The sequence below is a fragment of the Mytilus californianus genome, unplaced genomic scaffold (assembly GCF_021869535.1).
Source record: "Mytilus californianus isolate M0D057914Y unplaced genomic scaffold, xbMytCali1.0.p SCAF_3, whole genome shotgun sequence".
NCBI lineage: Eukaryota > Metazoa > Mollusca > Bivalvia > Mytilida > Mytilidae > Mytilus > Mytilus californianus.
Window position 1 is genome coordinate 37,581,853 of NW_026262679.1, and position 21,807 is coordinate 37,603,659.

Consider the following 21,807-nt stretch of genomic DNA (forward strand, 5'->3'; position numbering starts at 1 on the left):
TCGAGAATAAAATATTAGGTTAGAATGTTGTCGAGTATAAGCACTTTTCTTTAAATATCAATGCTCATATCAGTATTGCCTTTGAGACTCGGTAATAGCATTTTCTTCACCAGTATATGCAATACAATACAATTGTAAATTTTTAAATTCTCAATAAAGATAATTAATATGGTAAATACTCAACTAAAGATTAAGAGTAGTAATTGTTTCATTAGTATGAATGCTAGAATGTTCTGAACAGCACTAAAAACGACAGATATTAAGGTCAATATGCGCAATTCATTTCGGTGATGGCAATAGTATAATTTTCTTCAAATGTCTTTGTCTATCACACGGAGTTGAATATCTACAATGGGTCGTTTTGAAGCTGAAACACTTTTAAGATATTTGCGGTTTGATATTGAGGTTCCACAATTTAACCAGCCATGAAGACCTCTTTGCGTTACGGTAACTCGCTGTGAAAATCCAAAACAATGATATGCCGAAGATAATCAGTTCTTGCAAACCATAAATACATCCCTAGTTTTGACATCTTTATTTTGTAATCATCTACACTTCAAAACAACAAAATGACCAATTTCATGGCGTAGAGCCCATGCAGTCATTCTTTAAACCATCATCATGACCAATATCATGGCGGAGAGTTTGTTTTGTTTACAAATCGTAACTCTGACCTTTACATTGAAGTCCATTAGAGATATCAACACATTTACCAGTGCTTCTCAGTATTTGTAATAATGATAACAGTAGAGAATACTGTATGATACAAAAGTAAAGAATTTTTAAAATACTTTGAAGAACGGCTTTATTCCTTAACTGCAATATGCATGTTTAAAAAGATAGCAATTTCAGCATTCGTGAAAAAATGATAGCGTTACAACACTGTTCCAGGTTAGGGGAGGGTTGAGCGCTTACAAATATGTTTAATCCCGCCACATCCTTTATTTGTCTGTCCCAAGTCAGGAACCTGAACTCTTGTGGACAGTTGGCATTCATACCACATCGCTTTATTTTTATAAGTATTTGATGTTGAAAATAATAAGTAATTCAGTGGTTGTCGTTGATTCATGTCTGCCATATTTGTTTTTCGGAAACTAAATTGTTATAAGTAAGATCATTAGTTTTGAAATGTTTTACATTATTTTTATGTTGGGACCTTTTATAGCTGTATATACTGTATGACTTTTCATCATTGTTGAAAGCCTTACTGGACCTATAATTGCTTACATCCACGTCATTTGAACTCTTGTGGACAGTTGTACCATTGCCAATCATACCACATCTCTTTATTTTTATAAGTATTTGATATTAAAAAAATAACTTTAGTCATCATTGAGACGTGTGAACTGACACAACAACAACAGACAGGACCATATACTACAATATTCCCAACAATTCTGTCATTCTATTAATTTGCTGTTTTTGTTTACCAACATAAATAGTTTAAAAACTTTGTTTAAAATTACCGAAGATAAAAAAAATCATCCTAAAAATAAAGTATACAAGAGTTTTGGTATACTTATTGTTATTATCTTTTACACGTTACTTTCATTAAATTTCCGCGATGATTTCAGCCTGGCCAATATTTATACTAGTAGCGGATTTTAGTGTTACACAATACGCTCATCTCGGAAAAACCGGCCACATTTGCGTATACGTTCGTAGTATTCCTAAGTTCCATGCTGTCAGATGGTATTATCAAACCACAAATTCTAAAGAACAAAGGAGGAGGAGAAGAAGGACCCAAAAGAAGCTTAACCGTCTTGAATTGCACGTAATAACTGAGTCTGTCAAATATAGAATATCTGACAGTGAAACTGTTGTTTTTGATTCTGTGCAAAATGTCAATAAGGAAGCATTCGAACTGACCCTAACTATCAGCAATGTGACCATGGATGATTTTACAGAATATAAAATAAGTATTGTTAATGATTATGGTATTGCAGAGAAAACGTTCGAACTGAACCCCAGCGGTAAGGTTATACTGTACCGAATTTTGGGAAATTGTGTCTTATTTTAGAGAATTCTTGACAGCTCATGTTAGTCATGTAATACATAATTTTTGTTTGAATCCTGATTTGAGAAAAAGTTTACTTGTTTTTTGTAACATGAAAAACTAATCTTATATTTTTTTAAGTAAAATGATATTAAATTTTAACTTCTGACAAAATGTACATTCTAAATCGCGTCTAAATTTCATCATATATATTTAAATTATTGTGTACAATTATTTTTGTCTTTTTTATGTGTTTTTTTAATCAGTTTAATTGGATCATCATTATCCAAACGCAATACGTAATATTTTTCTGATTACAGGATACTATATTATTGTGTACTGCATAGTTTGAAACAGCCTAGGTTGTTTTTTTTTTATTGTTTTGTATAGTTTGTTCTTGTGTTGTGCTGTTGCACCACTATCCCAGGTTCGGGAGGGTTGGGCGCCCGCTGAAAGAGAGGCGAAAGATACCAAAGGGATATTCAACATCATACATGTACGTCAAAAAAACAAACTGACAAAGCCATGCTCATGTAAGCACAAACCCGGTGATAAGTCTAATTCGGTATGTCACATTCGTAGAAAAGAGGACGGGATTGTGGTTACGACAATTGATACATATCTGTCGTCATTTGTGAAACAGATATTCGATAACAGTCAATAAACTCGTGATGGCGTTCGTAAAATTTTCAAATGGACGATTTCAACTTCACCACTTGGAACTCTTGGTGAAGACATGTTTAACCACGAAACATTTTATATGTATAAAAAGCCTGAAGTCAGTGGTTATCGTTTGTTGCTGATAATTATATTAGTTTGTCGTTTATTGTTTTGTACTTAAATAAGGCTGCTAGTTTTCTCGTTTGAATTGTTTTATATTTGGCATGTGTGGCCTTTAACATAGCTTACTATGCGGGATGAGTTTTGTCGATTCCTAATGGGCGTTCGGCGACCTATAGTTGCTAGCTTCTACGTCATTTGTTCTCTGGTTGAAAGTTGTCTCATTGGCAATCATACCACACATTCTTATTTTTATATATTAGTATGGCATAATGTTACAAAACATAATCAATTGTCTTTCATAGATGGGTTTTTATATCATTTGCATAAATTCACATGAAACTAAAACAAGATTTAATTCAACAGTTTCCAGTTTTCTCAATGTACGCTTTTATTTTGATTAAAGATAAAATGCCAACCGTGATAAAAAGTTTATACAATTATAAATATATTGTAGTTTCCATTTTAAAGTACGACTAAAATTGTCCTTTTGACTTACTAGGAGTACCTGAAACACCGAGAGTATTCAAAATACTATCAAATTCAAGGAATAGTTTTACCCTTCTGTGGGTACCGGCATTCAATGGTGGCCACTCACAAGGATTTTTTGTCGAGTATCGTCTGCTCAATACTACATCGTGGTACAGGGTCAGGATTCCAGAAACATCGAAAGATAACAACGACAAAGAACTTACATATGAACTTGATGGATTAAGTCCCCTTACTGATTATGAAGTCAGATTGGTAGCACATAACATACAGGGAGACAGTGAACCAACAGATAAATTAGTAAACACAACTATGCATAAACGTAAGTAGTTGCAAGTCCAGAGATCCGGATTGATAATTATATATTTATTAGAATAAATAATTTAAACATTGAAAATTCGATAACCAATAGCATTCTAAATGAAACAAATATATATAAACGTGGACAAATTATCAGTCTCTTCTAAACATGTTAATATAATGCATATTTAGTAGTAATTCTTTATGCAGGCGTCACATTGCCCCGAAACTGACAACAGATAGCCATACGAATATGGAATTTTGAATTTCGCGCGAAGATGTACCGAACTTGCCCAACAGCCAATCATCAGTCGAAGCAAGTGCGCTGCCTACAGAAGGTCACACGATGGCACAGAACAACACACGAAAGCAACACAAAGATGTGATTTTTTGTTACGATGTTTATACGCAGGACACGATGGTTATACGATGTCATATCGAGATGGGCGTCTTCGATGAATTCCTATGAAGGGTATAAGGGAGGATAGTGAAGAAAGACACAAGGTACAGAAAGTGTCCCCATCCTCATCTTAAGCTGTACATCAATCTACGACACTTGGCCTGCGGTAACAATTATCCAAGACGCCTGTCCTTCAACTTCCGAGTTGCTCCAAACAGAATCTCCCTAATTACTAATGATGTCTTCGATGCCAACAAAGCCGATTTTGCTGTTGCGGTGATCCACTGTCCTACTACAACTGAGAAGTGGACCGCCATTGCTAAGCAGTTTGAGAAGAAATGGAAATTTTCACACTGCTGTGGTATTCTATATGGCAAGCATGTGGCGGTCACCTGTCCTTGGAATACTGGCTCTGTGTACAGAAACTACAAGGGTTTCTTCTACATTGTTCTCACGGCCCTGAGAGAAGTTTCTACCTGGTGATGACTTTCCTGTCCCATACTACATAGTAGGGGGAAATGCTTTTGGGATCAACAAGCGCCTGATGAACCCGTTTTCCATTAGATAAATGGAGCACCATGAGAGAATATAGACTCCCCAGAGCCAGGCGCTTAGTGGAGAATGCCTTTGGTATTCCGGCACATAAGTTTCTAGTTTTGCTCAGGATCATGAACCAGAGGCCAGAAAATGCAGAAAAATCATCGCAATTTGTGTGAACCTTCACAATCGTATCAGACTGAGATATCCAGCAATCTACAACAACCTGAATGACTTTGAGGACCAGAACCAAAATGTCATCCCAGGGGCACGGGGAATGACAAAGTAATTCTGGATGTTTACCATGCAAGGGCAAGGATCACTGGAATAGTAAAATCAATACATAGACACTAACATTGTAATGAAAAATACATTTTTTTTTTCACATATTAAATTGTAACTTTGTTTTGTTCACACAACGTTGTCAATATAATGGAAATTTATGCGACTGTCATACAAGTGAGAGGTTTAGCTAGCTATAAAACCAGGTTTAATCCCCCATTTTCTACATAAGAAAATGCCTGTACCAAGTCAGGAATATGACAGTTATTCATTCGTTTGATGTGTTTGAGCTTTTGATTTTGCCATTTGCTTAGGGGCTTTCCGTTTAGAATTTTCCTCGGGGTTCGGTATTTTTGTTATTTTACTTTTTATGCATAAAGAAAGAGGAGTAATACATTTTATTTCTGAAATTTTGATTGAAAATTACTTTAACATAGAAATTAAAATAACTTGTAAAGTAAGAATAAAGTTCAAAACATTAGTTAATTAAATTAAATTTCCCACGGTCGGCCGAAGGTTTTACCAATACCCTGTTGATAAATATTCCGTAACTACTTCACAAATAATACATGAAGGTTTTTAAATATTGATTCTAGGTACTTACGTTGTTTATCATCTTAACTACGTGTTATAGTCTTTTTATAAGTCTTTGTATCTTGTTAACCTTTACTGTTCAGTCCATTTTTGGTAATATCCTTTTGGCGTGGCTCGGTACTTATACATCTCGCCATTGTGTTACTGTGCTATGGTCATTTTTTGTATTCTTGTCTTTCATTTTTGCTTATGTACTTTGTCTATATAGTGTTTATACGCAATTTTGTTTTTCTTTGTTGACATGGTTGTTTGTTTTTATAGTGATTAAGATTATAATACAATGTTCACTGCTGTAGCCCTATTTTAGACATTTTTACCTATTATATCTGTTTGTTTTGTTCACACATTGTTGTCAATATAATGGACTTTTATGCCACTGTCATACAAGTGAGAGGTTTAGCTAGCTATAAAATCAGGTTCAATCCACCATTTTCTACTTAAGGAAATGCCTGTACCAAGTCAGGAATATGACAGTTGTTTTCCTTTTTTTGTTGTGTGAGTTTTTGATAAGGGACTTTCCGTTTTGAATTTTCCTTGGAGTTCGGTATTTTTGTTATTTTATTTTATACCATCGGGAGGCCAGGCCTCGTGGCGCCTTACTGACCAAGTTCGAACGCATCGTACTCTCAATACGACATCGTATAGCCATCGTGTTGCCTTCGTGTGTCCTGCGTATAAACATCGGAATAAAAATTTACATCTTTGTGTTGCCTTCGTGTGTGGTTCGGTGCCATCGTGTGACCTTCTTTCGGCAGCGTACTTGCTTCGGCTGATGGCTGTTGATCAAGTTCGTGAACATCTTCGCGTGAAATTCAAAATTCCATATTTGTTTTGCCATCTGGTGTCAATTTCTGGACAGTGTAACGCCTGCATTATAAGGTAAAATAAAAAGTGGCTACCAAAAAGGATGGCATATTAAATAAAAACATAAGCACACACCAATAAATTGCATTTCAGCAATAAAAAGTCAGCAGCATTATGGACCCATGATAGGTGGAGCATTGGGTGGTGTATTAGGTTCTGTATTGATTGTTGGTTTCACAACCTTTTTTCTCCGATTAAGACGTCGGAGTCCAAGGGGTGAGTATGTGTGACTTGTTTGAACGCAACATTTTCTGAGAAAGGTCTTCATATATACAAGACAGACTACTGAGTTTTTTAAATATACTGTCCATTTTAGAAGTACAAATTTAAAGAATATACAAAAATAAAAGAAGCATTTTTTTTTAGAAAAACATTGAATCAAGAAAAAAGAATTAACTGAGATAAATATTCACTAATACCAGTGTTTGAAGTATAAAGATTATTCTACGTATCATTTTGTTCTATTCGGCAATTGCCCAGTCATGCTGATGGAAACATCGATATTATGTCACTTGCCAATTTGAATTGTTTTAATTCTTGCAAAAGTTCATTAGCTCACTCCACTAAACCCAGACAAAGTTCTATAGTCCGGTTGAGTATATTCCCGGGTGTCAACAAAGGCTACCAATGACCTTGAAAAGTTTCAAGCGGGTGTTCCACATATACATTTTCGGCTTTTTGCTAGTGGTGTTGCTCTAAGTTGATGACAACCAAAAACCATCATTAGACGGTTGATTGGACAACATTATGCGGTCGTCCCGAGATGTGGTCGTGTTATCTAGGCTCGTTAGCCCCTATTATTTCAGTGAGTGTTTCTGATTAGCGTGTGTTCCTCCTGTTACAGAAAGGATTCTAAATACGCACGTGGTTTTCATTATACAGATTATGATACTCGCACTCGTGTTTTTCATGGCTTAATAGATGAGGAAAACAAGTGTGTGTTCCTGATGTACATATAGTATGAATGATTCAAAACATGTGCGGTTTTTTCTCATAAGGATGATGAACTTCACGCGCAACAGATTTTCACCACTTAATAGATGGAAAAAATGCGTATTTCTTCCACACTTCAATTGGGATCGTCTCGCGTTAAAGTCAAGCACACGTTCTGTGGCATTTTGGACAGTCGTGCATGGAATAGCAGGTCAATATATATTTACATTCTATATCTTTATTAGTGGGATTATTTTCTGTTAAATCCTAAACAAGCACATCATTTAAAGACCTGATTCTTTGTCTATTTCTATATGAATATACAAATGCTGCTAATTACATGAAATACCCGTCTCTGTAAATCTTCTATACACTATCAGAAGGTGAAACGAAATTGATGTGTAATCTTGAACTGTGCGGAGAAAGGGGGAGGGAAATAACGATTATGAAAGAAAATCAAATGTGTAATTCTAAATAAATTCATTATTTATAGGCAAAGGTTTACTAGTAACTATTTTATCCGCCAAATAGAAATTATTCCAATTGCAAAAACTTGAGTTGATGGTGTTCTTGAAATTAGATGGGACCAATTCCTGTTCATCGACACACAAAAAAATGGCAGAAAGTATGGTAGATATGCAAGATTTCAATCAAGATCTGCAGTATTTGTTCAGAAGGTACCGAATTAAGCAGCTTAATTTTCTACTGTCAAAAGCTGTACAAATTGAAAGTCACATCGCTTAAAAAACTCACAGGCGACAAAAATAGGTACGTTTCAATATTTGATGTTTTAATTGAGAACGGAATGGTGATGGCGTCGCAAAAGTCAATGTGGTCATACTAAATTAATTGCTAATTGCCATCCCCATCGACCTTGATTTTTTGGATACTTTCTCCTTTTGCAAAAGTTTTAAAAAGTTATAGAAATACATCTATGTCATTTATCAACGAAGTGATTATTCAAACCTATTTTTCACTTATCTCTATGAAATTTCTTATTAACAGTCAAACCAAATCAATGTTTATAAAGATTTAAGATTTAAAAGTTGAATATCTCATCCCTAATAAAGTTTACCCTGATCTGTGAATTTCGAAAAAAAGGAATTTTAAGATTGAAGTCGAGCGCATCTGCCACGTATGGGATTCGAACTCACAACCTCAGTGTTGACAGGCTAGTGAGACAGTAGAGTGTATGAAAAAAAATATTGTATTATTGATTTCATTTTAGGAACCATATTAAACAGATAAAAAAGATGAAATATATGCTGAAAAAAGCACAAACACCCGATATAAATAAATAATATCGACGTGAGGAAGACAGTATCTCTTGCTGATAATGTTCACCTTGGAAATACGTTGAAGACAACCGCTGACCATGAAAAACAACCAAATTCGTCTAACGTTGACAATGACAGTGGGAAATTTGGCCGCAGAAATGAGCAGCATTGATTCAGAAACAAGCGTCATCCCTACCCACGGAAAAGAAGAAACGTGCAAAACGCACTACTCTTAATCTGGCTATAGAGAACCAAGTGGTCTATAACAAATTGATCAACAAAAAAATACCTAGAATTATTAAGACTATTTATGCACTATAAAATTACAAAACCACAGATATTATATTTTACTTACTTACACACATTTAGTGACTCAATATACTCCTTTTAGTTTTGTTGGTTGTCGTCATACGTCATCCGTATTTATGTTTTCTATTTTTATTTTCTGTTGAGCCGATGTGCGGATTTTAACAAAACTTTGCTGGAATGGTTAATTGAAGGCCAAATATACAACAGTTTCTTTAGGTGCTGTTGGAATGGGAAAAAAATAATTGCATAAACATTCGTTTGTTTTATTTGACACATTTTTCGGAAATATCTCATCGAAACTACAATATATGATATACGGCGAAAACCGACTCACAATTTACATTAAATCCATTTAAGAAAATAACACAATTTGAGTTTAAACTTGGTTTTGTTAATTAAGATTTTTTCTGAGATGTTACAATACGAAATAGTTTGAAACTTTGCTTAAATATGTATATGATAGATATCCTCTTCCAATGATTCTCATTTTGTTAGGACAAACCGGCGAAAAACGAAAACATGAAAATGATATAAGGAAGCAAAGATTTGCCTTAAAGTTTTCCTTTTAGAAAAGACGAAGTTATAGGCACATAAAAAATGAAAATGATAAGAATATGGTTTCTTGGACCTTTTAAACGCTCATGTAAGTGCTTTTGGATGGTCTAGACTGATCAAAGAGACAAAGCAAAAGGTCCGAAAACGAAGCGTTAGTCAAAAAGTGCAACTAAGAGACATATACTACCCCGGGCAAAAAAACAAACAATGATCAACTCCACACTAAAACTATTATAGATAAATTAGAATCACGGACTCCGTAAAGACTAGAGCAGATATTCCCAGATCTTTTCTGAAATTACAATGCAAAATGCTTCAAGTTGATACTGGATAAAAAAAGTATGTATAGTTAGTCAATTAAAACAGTCCTGGTTGGAAGTAAAATATAGACGCTAGCAGAGATAACACTTACATACAATCAGTATTTTCTTATTTTACCATAAGAGATGTAGTGAATGGAAACAAATATTGTAGATGTATTCACCAGTAAATATTGAACAGATGATTTTACTATAGTTCATTTGCAAGGTCTAATAAAGACACACGCGGCATTTCCGAAAGTTCAAGAAGTTTTATCGACTGTTAGTGGACTGTAAATCCCAGAAGGTATCATCAGCTCAATAGTCAGCACTTCGTACTGACATCATTTATAACTTATTAACAATTCAAGACAAATTTTAAGAAACAAAGGTTCCAACTCCCGCAGGCAAAGTTGACAGAAGAATTTGGCTATTCTTTTTAAGTTCTTATTGTTGATATCGCTCCTAAAGTTTATGTGTATCTATACATCCATGGCTTTCAAATGTTTTAGTTTAAGCGTTCCGATGAAGGTTAATTCAGAAAAGAGCTTCGGACGCACGAAATGTATAAAGTGTTATTTTCATTCATTATCCGGAAAATCTGCATTATATATCCAAAATGAATCCATAAAAGAAGGCGACATGTTCTATGTATATATATATACATTATGCAAAGTTTGAAAGCTCTTATGTTTGAAACTGTGGGAGGAGTTTATTATACAAATAGGTACCCTTTTCCTGCTAGCCTGCATGTCCAATTTCCCACTGACCGCCGACAAACCCGACTTTCATCATATTATATAATAAGACGGTTTTGCATTGTGCAAACCGTCCAAAAAGTTTTGACCTCAGGTAAACCCACTTTTAAGTTAAGAGATCCTTCGCTATTGATTTTGAAAACCCAAAAATTAAAATACAAAAATATATACAGTTCATCTATAAGGGTGGCAGGGGATATTTTTCTCACCTCGACTTCTTTCACTCGGATTCTCTTCTCTCCTTTCTTCTGGATTAATTGACTTTCTGCAATTCACTTGCCCTCTGTCAATGTCAATGGGAAGAAATTTATTATGTGTATTCCTCGCGGAATATATATTATTGAAAATTCGTTACATTAAAATTGTCTAAAATAATAATTCCAGGGAACTGTTTTTACGAATAAATATACGTTGGCATCAGGAACAAATATACATTGACATCAGTACTATGCAGTTTGATCACAAGATTTTACTTATACACAAGTTTATTCTAAATCTTCAAATCACTTTTGTGTTTTGATACGATACGCACATTTAACGTCTAATTTGTCAACCTCAGCTATATACCATTTCGTATCACTTTATTTCGCACTGTTTCCTATTCGACTCATAGATAAATTTGGCAAGTGTTCCACTGAACCAGCCTTAACTGACTGCTATGGGGCAATTGCCCGATAATACTGATGAAAATAAACAACTATGTAAAAATAATGTTATTTGCACCCTTTCGAGCCTCTATAATGGAACACTTTTCATACGGGAAACCTATTTAAAAATAGCAATGAAGGTTTTATACTTACTCAAGTACTCAAATTTATTTGGGGTTATTCATAAATTCAAATTGCTTTCGATAATGGGCCAGGTTATCTTTTGTTCATAGACTAATGATTTCAAATACTAAATTCTTACTTTTTTGTGTTGACAGGGAATTTAAGAATGACAGGAACAGTATCTACAAGTGATCATCCAAATAATGCAGGTAAAGTAGTAATGAGGTTTATTTTGATAGACAATATATCCTAAATATTCATGTTCGTTACTATACTTAACTATACTTAAAACATCGCGTGTAGGAAACAGTAGTTTATCGTTGTTCAACTCGATAAGGAAGATACAAATCAAGGTGACAATCAAAACCGCGGGAATCGCATGAAATCCAATAAGCAGCGCGTCAACGGGGTAAGCGTCTCCTGTGCATGCAATACCCGCCATGCCAATCCACACTGAGTTAAATGTCACAGTCGGATATGAAACACAATCGGTAAACTCACAGATTAGAGACACGAACATATCGTATCGGTCAACCCAATCGTGATGGTTACTGTAAAACCTATGTAGTGTCGGTTTTAGGTTGTCTTCCTCATAACTCTGTTTGTGCATTTACTTGTTTAAGGAGCGCATAGTGTGAACATTCATGAACATAACGTATTAACTGATATATGTAAATTCCATACATACGGTTGGGCAGAGGGTATGTTACTGCTGAGAAATGGGAAGTTTTAATTGTCATATTTGTCAAAGATTCTAGTGTATAGTCATCCATCTGTGTCAATATCAGTATCAAATGAATACCTTCTATTTTCTGTTGTATCCTTAATCTCAAGTTCCCTGGGATGTATGACATACAAGCACTCACTAAAATGTTGGTTGATTAGTCATACATCAATATATCTGTGAGTGAAAATAAAGAATCTTGCAAGATGTCTTTTCTTTTTGTGTTTGAGAAGGTTATGTATGAATGGCAGTAGGACTGCCTGCACAAATAGTACCCATGAAGAGAAGATAAATCATTGACGACATCGGGTATTTTTCTTGTCTTCCTTTCATATCAGTCGTAAAGTGCCACTGTGACGTATCATCATTCATAAGCATCCGTCTTGAGTTTACTGTTCCCAATTTTTCAGTTTTGTGTTTCCTCGTAGTAATGTTGTATTAAAATAATCCCGAAAAGAGCGTTTCTGTCTTCTTTTTTTTTTGAAAAATCAGTATTCTGTTTCTTTTTTTTACGAAGAGCTAGTTCCATTTCGGTAGTTATTGTAACAGATTAATCAACTTTCAAACATTTCTACAACTAGAAGGCTAAAGAACATATTCAGACTTTATTGGGATGAAGATTTTTAACCCTGATAAATTCTTTTCAATTTAAAAAAAACAAAGGGTCAGTATTGATATTTTGGATAGATACAAGGTTACTTTCGACACTTTGAGAAATATTTTTAAGACATCTTCATTTCCAGATATATAGCTTGATACAGTTCAATGTCATTTATGATCGCATTCTAAAAGTTGACAAAGACGGACAACTGAAGTGCCGCTCTTTGTAAGAATCAGGCAATTTTGAAAAAAATGAAAACATTGCCGAAAAAAACCCACCGACCTAACCATCCTATTTTGAAGTTTCCTTCATCCTGAGTTAAGAATGGTAGGTCTTTCGTTTCTGCGTGTCTGGTAATTCGAAAAATCTCTTGGTGAATTTTGAGTTAGAATGATAGTAAATTACGGAGTTAGCTCCCCTTAATAGTTAATTTCTAGTGCATTTCAACCAAATTATATCTTGCACCATTATACATTTTGAACATAAATCAATGTCAACTTGAGTGGATTTTCACCACTGCCTGATTCTTAGGCAGATTGGCACTTAAATCAAGGACCTATGACATAAGCGATAATGTCAGTTTTTCTATTGTCAACTCAAGATAAAAAATACCATCTCCTCCAGCCAATGAACGTTTTTCAGCTGCCATCATACGTCAGATTATGCCTCCTTTTGGTGATTTAACAAATGGTGTTGTTTTATTACCACACAATTACTCTAATAGAATTGTAAGGAAATATAGTTGAAATCAATTTAAAGTTTAACTGTCACGATACGAGTTGATTGATCGTTAAATAATCTTTTAATGTCAATGTATCAAAGACAAGTTCACTTTACTCCACCTTAAAACTTCAGTTTTGTTCCTCACACCGTTACAACTGCCATTGGATATGACCTATTTGTATTAAAAAGTACTAACATAGTTATATGTGCCTTTGGACGATAAGCATTTCTTGAACAGCTATTGCCGCTCATTATGCTTCACATGAATAACGAAAAATCATTTTTGTACTTATATGTTAACTATTTAAATAAGTTTTACTTTTAATACTTAGTTTTTGTTTAGCTGCAATGCAGAAGGATACATTATGTGATATAAGGCAAGTCGTTAACCTTTTATTTACCAAACACCATCAGTTTGTAAACAAGCTTACTTATATTATCGTATAATGTTGAAAACAATCTGAATTATTCTCAGAGGTATAATTAGTATTCAAAGGAGATATTTTGTTAGAACTATATATAATGGTACTCAAACTTTAAACATATATTTGAAAATAAACAACGAACATGTATTTAATAAAATGCCTATACAATTTCAACACAAAGCTCACCAAAACAAGTAAAGAACTAAAGCAGTCACTGAACCACTATTATCATCCGTCATGCTACTCACGTATAATATACAAGACTTTTTTAACATTCCAGTTCTATACAGAATGATATTGTGATAAATATAAATGAAGCTGGAAAGTTTCACAACCACGAGCACAAGGAATGATGTCTGGTAAAGTGGATGAATACATTTGATTTAGAAAAAAAAAACATACTGAATACAGAAAAGAGTATTGGAAATGAAAGTTCGATCAACTGTTTCAAATGCCTATGTGGTGACATTAAAACAATTTCATTTTTTTTCAATTGTCGGATTCGTACACAAAACGAACCATTAATGATTCTTTTTTTTTTTCCAGTATTTTCTGTTGTCAGACAAAATGTTCAAAGCGCAGTTCACCGAAATATAGTAACCCGAATAAGATAATTAATTCAGTTTGTATTATTTTATTTTGAATCACAACTAGCACATGTTATTATACCTTCTCCTCTAGTACACTCCTTGGTATATTTTAAAACAAATCATATCAAACAAACCGAACTTAAGTGATTTTAAGAAAAAAAGTTATGATTTTTATAAAATTATGGAAAATGCCAAGTAATGAATTATATAATTGAATAAAGCCGATTCAACACACTTATCAGCCGACAAGTTGAAAGAAATCTTTTTTTTTTTTTTCAATTTACTTTTTATAGGTCTGATACGTAATAAGTAAGTATAAGTTAAGTCGAGTATTTAATTTCAAACATTTTTTTTTTCACAGAACGCAAAATAACTTGATGTAATACTTGTAACAAAAGTGTGACCTATAGAATTTAAATCATTGTAAATACAATGTAAATGTTCGTTTTAATATTGCATGTTCGTTTTAAGTATATGTCAATAATTATTAATTTTTTTGTCCTAGTATTTGTATAAACTTTCTATTTTTTATATAAACGTATGATTTTTCTTTAAACGTGTTAGTTTCTGGGGGAAAAACACCATAAGGTACACTCCAGACCAAAAATTGGAAGATATAAAATATAACAGGCAAAACTGAATTGCTAAAATACTTAAACGCCAGTTTTATACGGGGAAATAACAATCTTAATCCTAGTATAATTACACTGTTTCTATTATTTTTTTTTTTATTAAACACCTAAAGAAAAAGCTAGAAAAGCCAATGTAGCTTCATTTGGAAATCTCCCAACAGAAATTTCTAATAATCTTTTTTATAAATAAGTACAACCAATGGTAACTTATAACTCAGGGATATCATCTATGGATAGCTATTCAACACGATACAGAGCCAAGATAAGAGCCGATCGGAATAAAAGCCTTTGATCAAATTTCGTTTGTTGATATTAATTTTTGTAATTTTTTTCTGGCCAACAGAAAACAGCTTCAAATATAGCAGTCCGAACAGAACAAGGAAGAATCCCCTTGAACATTTTATTTTTTCACAGTTTCTATCTTACCTAGCAAGACTGAATTCTGAAAATATAAATCCTTTACTTAAAGAAGCATTTATATAGTCAAAACTGCTGGACTCGCATGGTACTTATTCTTGGTACACATATGCCAAGAATATTTCACCCAACCCAGACCTTTAAGATAAGGTTAATAATAATTGTAGGGACTTGAACGAAGAAAACTCTTTTAAGCTCTTGATTAAAAATGAACTTAAAAAAAATTATATAACTATTTTCACAAATAGAATAAAGAGCTATGATGAAAATACTAAAATGTTACTTTATAAAAATTTATAACTCAGAGAATTTTATTTAGCTTCCAATGACTTTTCTTTAAGAAAATGCTTCACTAAGTTGAGAAAAAGTTACCATAATTTAGAAATATGAAAATATCGCTATTATAAAATTCCTAGAAAGGATAGAAAATGTAAACTGTGCCACTGCTGGAGAATGAAAAACACTTCCTCCTTGAATGTAAAATTAACAAATTAACAAAAATCTAAGGTATAATCTATTTGAAAATTGTTTACCCATTCATATTTTAATTATGTCTCTTACCAAAGAACAAAAGATAAAAGAAATGCTAAACCCCTCTATCATGGAATATGTTTAAAATATTGGCTACTTTGTAAATCAGTCATTAGAAATGAGGGCAGAAGTCTTATATATATTTTTTACATGCACTCATTTATCATAGAATTATTACTTCTTTGCGATATGATGATTTGTTTCTGATTTTGTCACAAACTATTCATGTTTATATGACAATAAAGATATTGATAAAAATGGTACAGGCAAGCATCGGAGCACTGACAACTGGACCAATGGTATCCTCGGAGACTGACAGCTCCGGATTGATTACAAAAAAGTTGCATTGCATCCTTTTAACTTGTCCGATGTTTGATTGATCGAATTGAATGTTCAAAAGAAGTTGCATTAATCCCTATCATTTTCACATTTGACCAACGTTTAATAAATCTGTGATTTTTCATAAATACGTTCGATGTAAAGGATCAAATAAAATCAGAAATTGATATCCATTTTAAACATCAACCACTAGTATGCTTCCTTTAATAAAAAGCAAATATATATATTTACTGTGTGAAATTCACACACATTCATAAGATTTCAGTACCGTTGGTTTCATTGAACACATGGTAAACGTTTTCATGTAGTTATAGTCATTCAATTGGCTTTATTGGTTTTGTTAATTATTTAGAAACAAGATATTCAGTTTTAACCATTGTAGTTCGATTATTCTGTTTTGTTCAATGCATGGTTAATTTCATAGTGGACAAGTAATTGGATTTACTTCTAATAACTGTTTTATCGAAAAAAAGATAATTTTACAGAATAGATTATATCAGTTGTACGTATCTCAAAGATAATTCTTTTTTCTGATTAGTTAAAAATTAAGTAAAATTCCAGATCAAAGGGAATTGTGATTAAATTAAATAAAAAAGAATGTGTTTTTGCTACGTAATTTCACATATCAAATGTTTAATACAGCGGGTATAATATTTTTAAAGTGCTAGTCTTTGTAAGGATCAGGCAATTTAGAAGTTTTTCAAAAACATGGCCGAAAAAACGTGCGACTTAATCATCCTATTTTGAAATTACTTTCATCTTGAGTTAGAAATGGTAGGTCTTTCGTTTCGGCGTGTCTTGTAATTCGAAATTATATCTAGGTAACTTTTGGTTAGAATGATAGAAAATTACGGAGTTATCTCCCCTTAATTGTTTATTTCTAGTGCAATTCAACCAAATTATATCTTGAAATACCAGAATAGGAATAGGAAACGAATGTTATATTCGAGCACCATTATACAATCTGAACTTAATGTAAAGTTGAGTGGGTTTTTGTTTGTCATGTTTTCACCACTGCCTGATTCTTAGGCAGATTAGCACTTAATGTATTGCCCCCCCCCCCCCCCCCCCCCCCCACATCGCTCTTCATAATTCTTTTGAAACCATAGTTAATACAACCACATACGTATGAAATAAGAAATTCAAAAGAATCCTGAGAGCCTGAATAGAATAAGCTATACCATATAAGCTTCACTAAAATATTCCGAGAATTTCTTTTCTTAAAACGGAACTCCGAACAAGGATTTGTCCAGTGATACATTGTTGCACTACACTAGTACCTTCGGAATAGAATTGTTTCGGCATCCATAACTGAGAGACTAGCGTGGGCATATTTTCTTCAAAATTTGACGTAGTAAAGTTACAATAACGTTTACTGGAATGTACGTACTCTCATCGTACGGAAAATCGTTCCATTCCTGAACATTTTGCCACGAGCTGTAAAACAATCCACGTCTTCGCGCCAATGTCTTGTACTTGTTGTTTGTTGTTTGGATGTCTTTTGGAAATAGTTCAATCACACCTGAACATTTTGGTAAAAATAGGACATGCGTCATCCCTGTCTCGTGCATTCCAATCAAAATATCCGTTTTAGATATGTATGATAATTGCTGTTTTATAGAAGAGTTTTCTAACTCGATAATTTTGACTTTGAGTTTTGGAAAGACTCTGTTTATTGCGTCAAATAATTCATCATCATTTCGGATATTTCTTTTAGTTGTATTGGATGGGTTATGTTGCTGAACATTATTTTTATTTAGAATCAGAACAGTATTCAATTTATCACAATTCTTTGTGTATCCAGTTTGAATTCCATGTCTTTTTAGCACAAAACTCCGAAATGATTCAACTAGAGGCATATTTTTAACTCGTTTGTCGTACATTGGACCTGTGTTAGGCATTATCCAGATCAATTTTTCATGTAATACAGGATTCTCTAAAGAGGCAATTTTTTGGATTTTACCGAAAACGGTCTTCCAAATCATGTCGTATTTACCATTTACAGACTTTTCAACGAACATGATATTCATTTCACAATCCGAAAACTGCTGAAAAAAGTTGACCACTAAAAAAACATTATACAAATCTTTTACAGCAAAATACAAATTTGTAATTTCAGTTCTGTAGAAAGCTATTGTGGGTTTCTGTTCTATTCGTTTATATACCAATGGCTGATTACGAGTAAAAATTGTCTGTATCCATTTTTGTATATTACCGGGAATAGGCGACAACTCCAAATATTCATCATCGAATTCATGATCGCATTGTGAAACTAATTTAAAGGAATAACCACCAAATGCCTCCTTATCAAACAAGCGGCGCTGTTCGGTAAGTAAGGTTTCTGTTGAAAATGTATAGCCTGAATCTTCTTGTGTCAAGATGATCTTGCGTAAAATAATAAAGAAATCGTCATAAACAAGCATGTTTTTACATGGCTCGTACACAGTGTTTGGAATAAAACCAACATCTCCACTCTCGTGGGTGAATGGATATACTTTTGATTTAATATCCGTTGTTTTACTTACATATTTCGCATGCTCTTTGCTAGAGATTTTGTAACTTACAAATTTGAAAACAGCAACAAACGTGATTAAATAAATTAAACGATATTTAATCAAAACTTTGCATTTTCTCAGAACCATTCCTACTCTAGATAATCTACATCTTTAGTTGAATACAGCTTGTTAAAATTTCATAAATCACCTGTTTAAAGTCATATGATCAAATCCCTTTGTTCCCTTTATCTGTATATTGAATTATTAAATTTCTAATTATAACTGTCTCATTTCAAATACCATACAGTAAGCACCATACTGATAATACAACGGCATGATATAATTGTTTTGCTTCAACGCATCATAAATGCGTAGGGGCAATGCTTTGTCATATTTTAAGTCTCATAATAGATAAGAAAGGAAGGTTTTCTCATTTTCTACAACAGTGTTGAAGTATGTTTTACTAGTACATTTTAATTTTTCTGTCGATGTAAAAAAAATATGTTCATTGCCTTTAGATGATCTAACCATACCAAAAGATGAAAGCAAATCATAAAATAAAACTTTATTTTGCATATCATTCACAATAAGAAATAAAAGTTGTCTCGTTTTCGACAACAGCGTTGGCAAATTAATTATATTCTGAATGAAGACTTAATTTTCTTGTCTATGTAAAAATTGTTTTTTTTATAATGTTCAGGTTAGAAGATAATCTAAACGTATAATAATTATGATATCCATGCAGTTTAGGTATTTTAGCCTTTATTCAAATTAAACTCACAGTTATATCACAGTGGGGTTGATGGAATACATGAAATTAACAAAATTAGTATACATGAATTCAACCATGGTATATATAATTGAAAATAATCCAGTGGTGCAGAGTGATTGCTTCGTAAACATTAATTAAGTTCAAGATTTAAAACACATTTTTTTAAATAGCATGCATATAGTCTAAAACATTCAGCGCAATACTCGAACTGATACAAGAAAACTTTTTTCGTTAAAACCGAATTTATTATCCAATTTTCCGTGAATTTATTTCACACTATGGCCATTTTCAAAAATCGTTTACATTTATTGTATCGTAGGTGTATGTGTGTACTTTATGGTTGTAACAATATCATCTCTATTTTCTTAACAGATCACCAAATTATAAACGCCTTAAGGACGTTCCTCTTGTTTTTGAATTTCTGTCAGATACTCGGAATCCTCTAGTTTTATCCAGGTAGTGTCATTACAAATTTTGGCCACTGAGCCCTACTTTTCTTTTCATAATTTTATTACATTTAGTTTAAAAAGCCATATCTAAAATCTTATAAAATCTTTGTTATTTTCCATGGTCTTTGAAAGAAAAAAGGGTGCTAATGTTAAATATTTGAAAAATCTAGAGAGAATCATTTCCCGCATATTTTTCAATGGCTTATCTCAAAAGCAAGGACACGGACCCTTAATTTTTTTATGCTTTTTTAGTTCTGTTATTTATACACTATCAGTTTATAACATTCTGTCAAAAAGATTGTTATTTTGAAACAGAGTATCAAACATCCTTAAGATAGCCCAAAACTGCAATTTTGACAGATTTTAACAAATTTTGATTATTTATCCCCAAAAATGTACCAAAAACCTTAATTTTGAAGGATGTAAAGCTATTTATTGTTTTTTTCATTTTCAAAATGAAGGCATATTGGTTAGCGACGTCTTTCTTAACGCCCAATGATAACTATTTCATGCATATTTATGCATACAATATATCCAATATGTAGATTTTGTATTTTGGATATGTTAGAAACAGGCTACCTATAGAACTATTAAAAAGTTGTGGGAATGGTTCTTTGACATTCAAAGAACGTGCAACTCTGCATACACGAGGCCTATGATTCAACGTCCTCAATCCAACCGAACGTGGCTGCGTATTTATACATCCCGTACAACCAAACGTACTCCCCTTTTTCATATGATTTTGCTACTTGAAAAGGGGAAGGGTCTTGTTGACCACATACCCCATTTAACCCGTAGGATTATACTTATAATGTAGGTTTTGTAGAGTGGGTCGACCAGGAAGAATTTGCTTTACAAGTATGCATTGCATACCTTATTATGAATATAATTTCAGCTTCACAATTACATGTATGAACTTTCAACTTCTATATAGCAACATTCCAGCAGCGCCTGCATACGGAGTATATATCTCCCAGGACTTGTATTTCCTATCCTGATTTCCTTGATAGAGGGCTACTGCTCACAAGGAAGCTATTTAACCAAGAGTTTAAGTGGTGAAGTTGAAATCATCTCTTCGTAAATTTTACGGATGCCATCACGAGTTTGTTGACCGTTATGGAATATCCGTTTCACAGATTGTGCCATAATGGCTGTTTGTGCGTGGTGTTGTGGTCTGTAAGAGTGCGCTGTATGGCCCAACACCGCCGTCTTCGGCACTCTAGGTTTTCTGTCGGGGTTATCTCACCCTTAACTTCGGAACAAATGTTCTTATCCTGGAAGTACAGGAAGGATGTTACAGATTCCTAATCTGGATTTTCCTCGAGGTTGTCACTTGTATCTGAAGCCTTTCCCTGGCATAAGGGTGTGGCCGCAAGGCAGCGGAGGTTTTGAGTCAAGAGTGTTCCTTCTCCTAGATGGGCTACCCTCCTAGGTTGACGAGCCCCATCTGCCCGAGGCTATCTGGTTTTGAGGCGCCAGTGGTTCGCCTTCGCCCCTTCTCGGTCAATTGAAACAGTCCCACCAGGTTTACAGATGATAAACCACTCGTGAAGGTTTGAGTTGGACTTTGGGTGTCAGAGGCTGTTTAAGACGCATGCCGAAAGGAGCATTTTCATGGAATTGGGAGCCTATTTCCCAACTCCACCCCTTGGCTTAACAATATTTGGAACTTTTTTCACAGATGATAGCGGATATGTTCCAAATGTCTTACCTACAATCCCGTCCCCTTTTCCCCGAATGTGACCTACCGAATTAGACTTATTACCGGGATTGTACTAACATGAGCAACACGACGGGTGCCACATGTGCAGCAGGATCTGTTTACCCTTCCGGAGCACCTGAGATCACCCCCAGTGTTTGATGGGGTTCGTGTTGTTCGGTCTTTAATTTTCTATGTTGTGTTTTGTGTACTATTTTCTGTTGTTCTTTTTATTTTTTAGCCATGGCATTGTCAGTTTATTTTCGA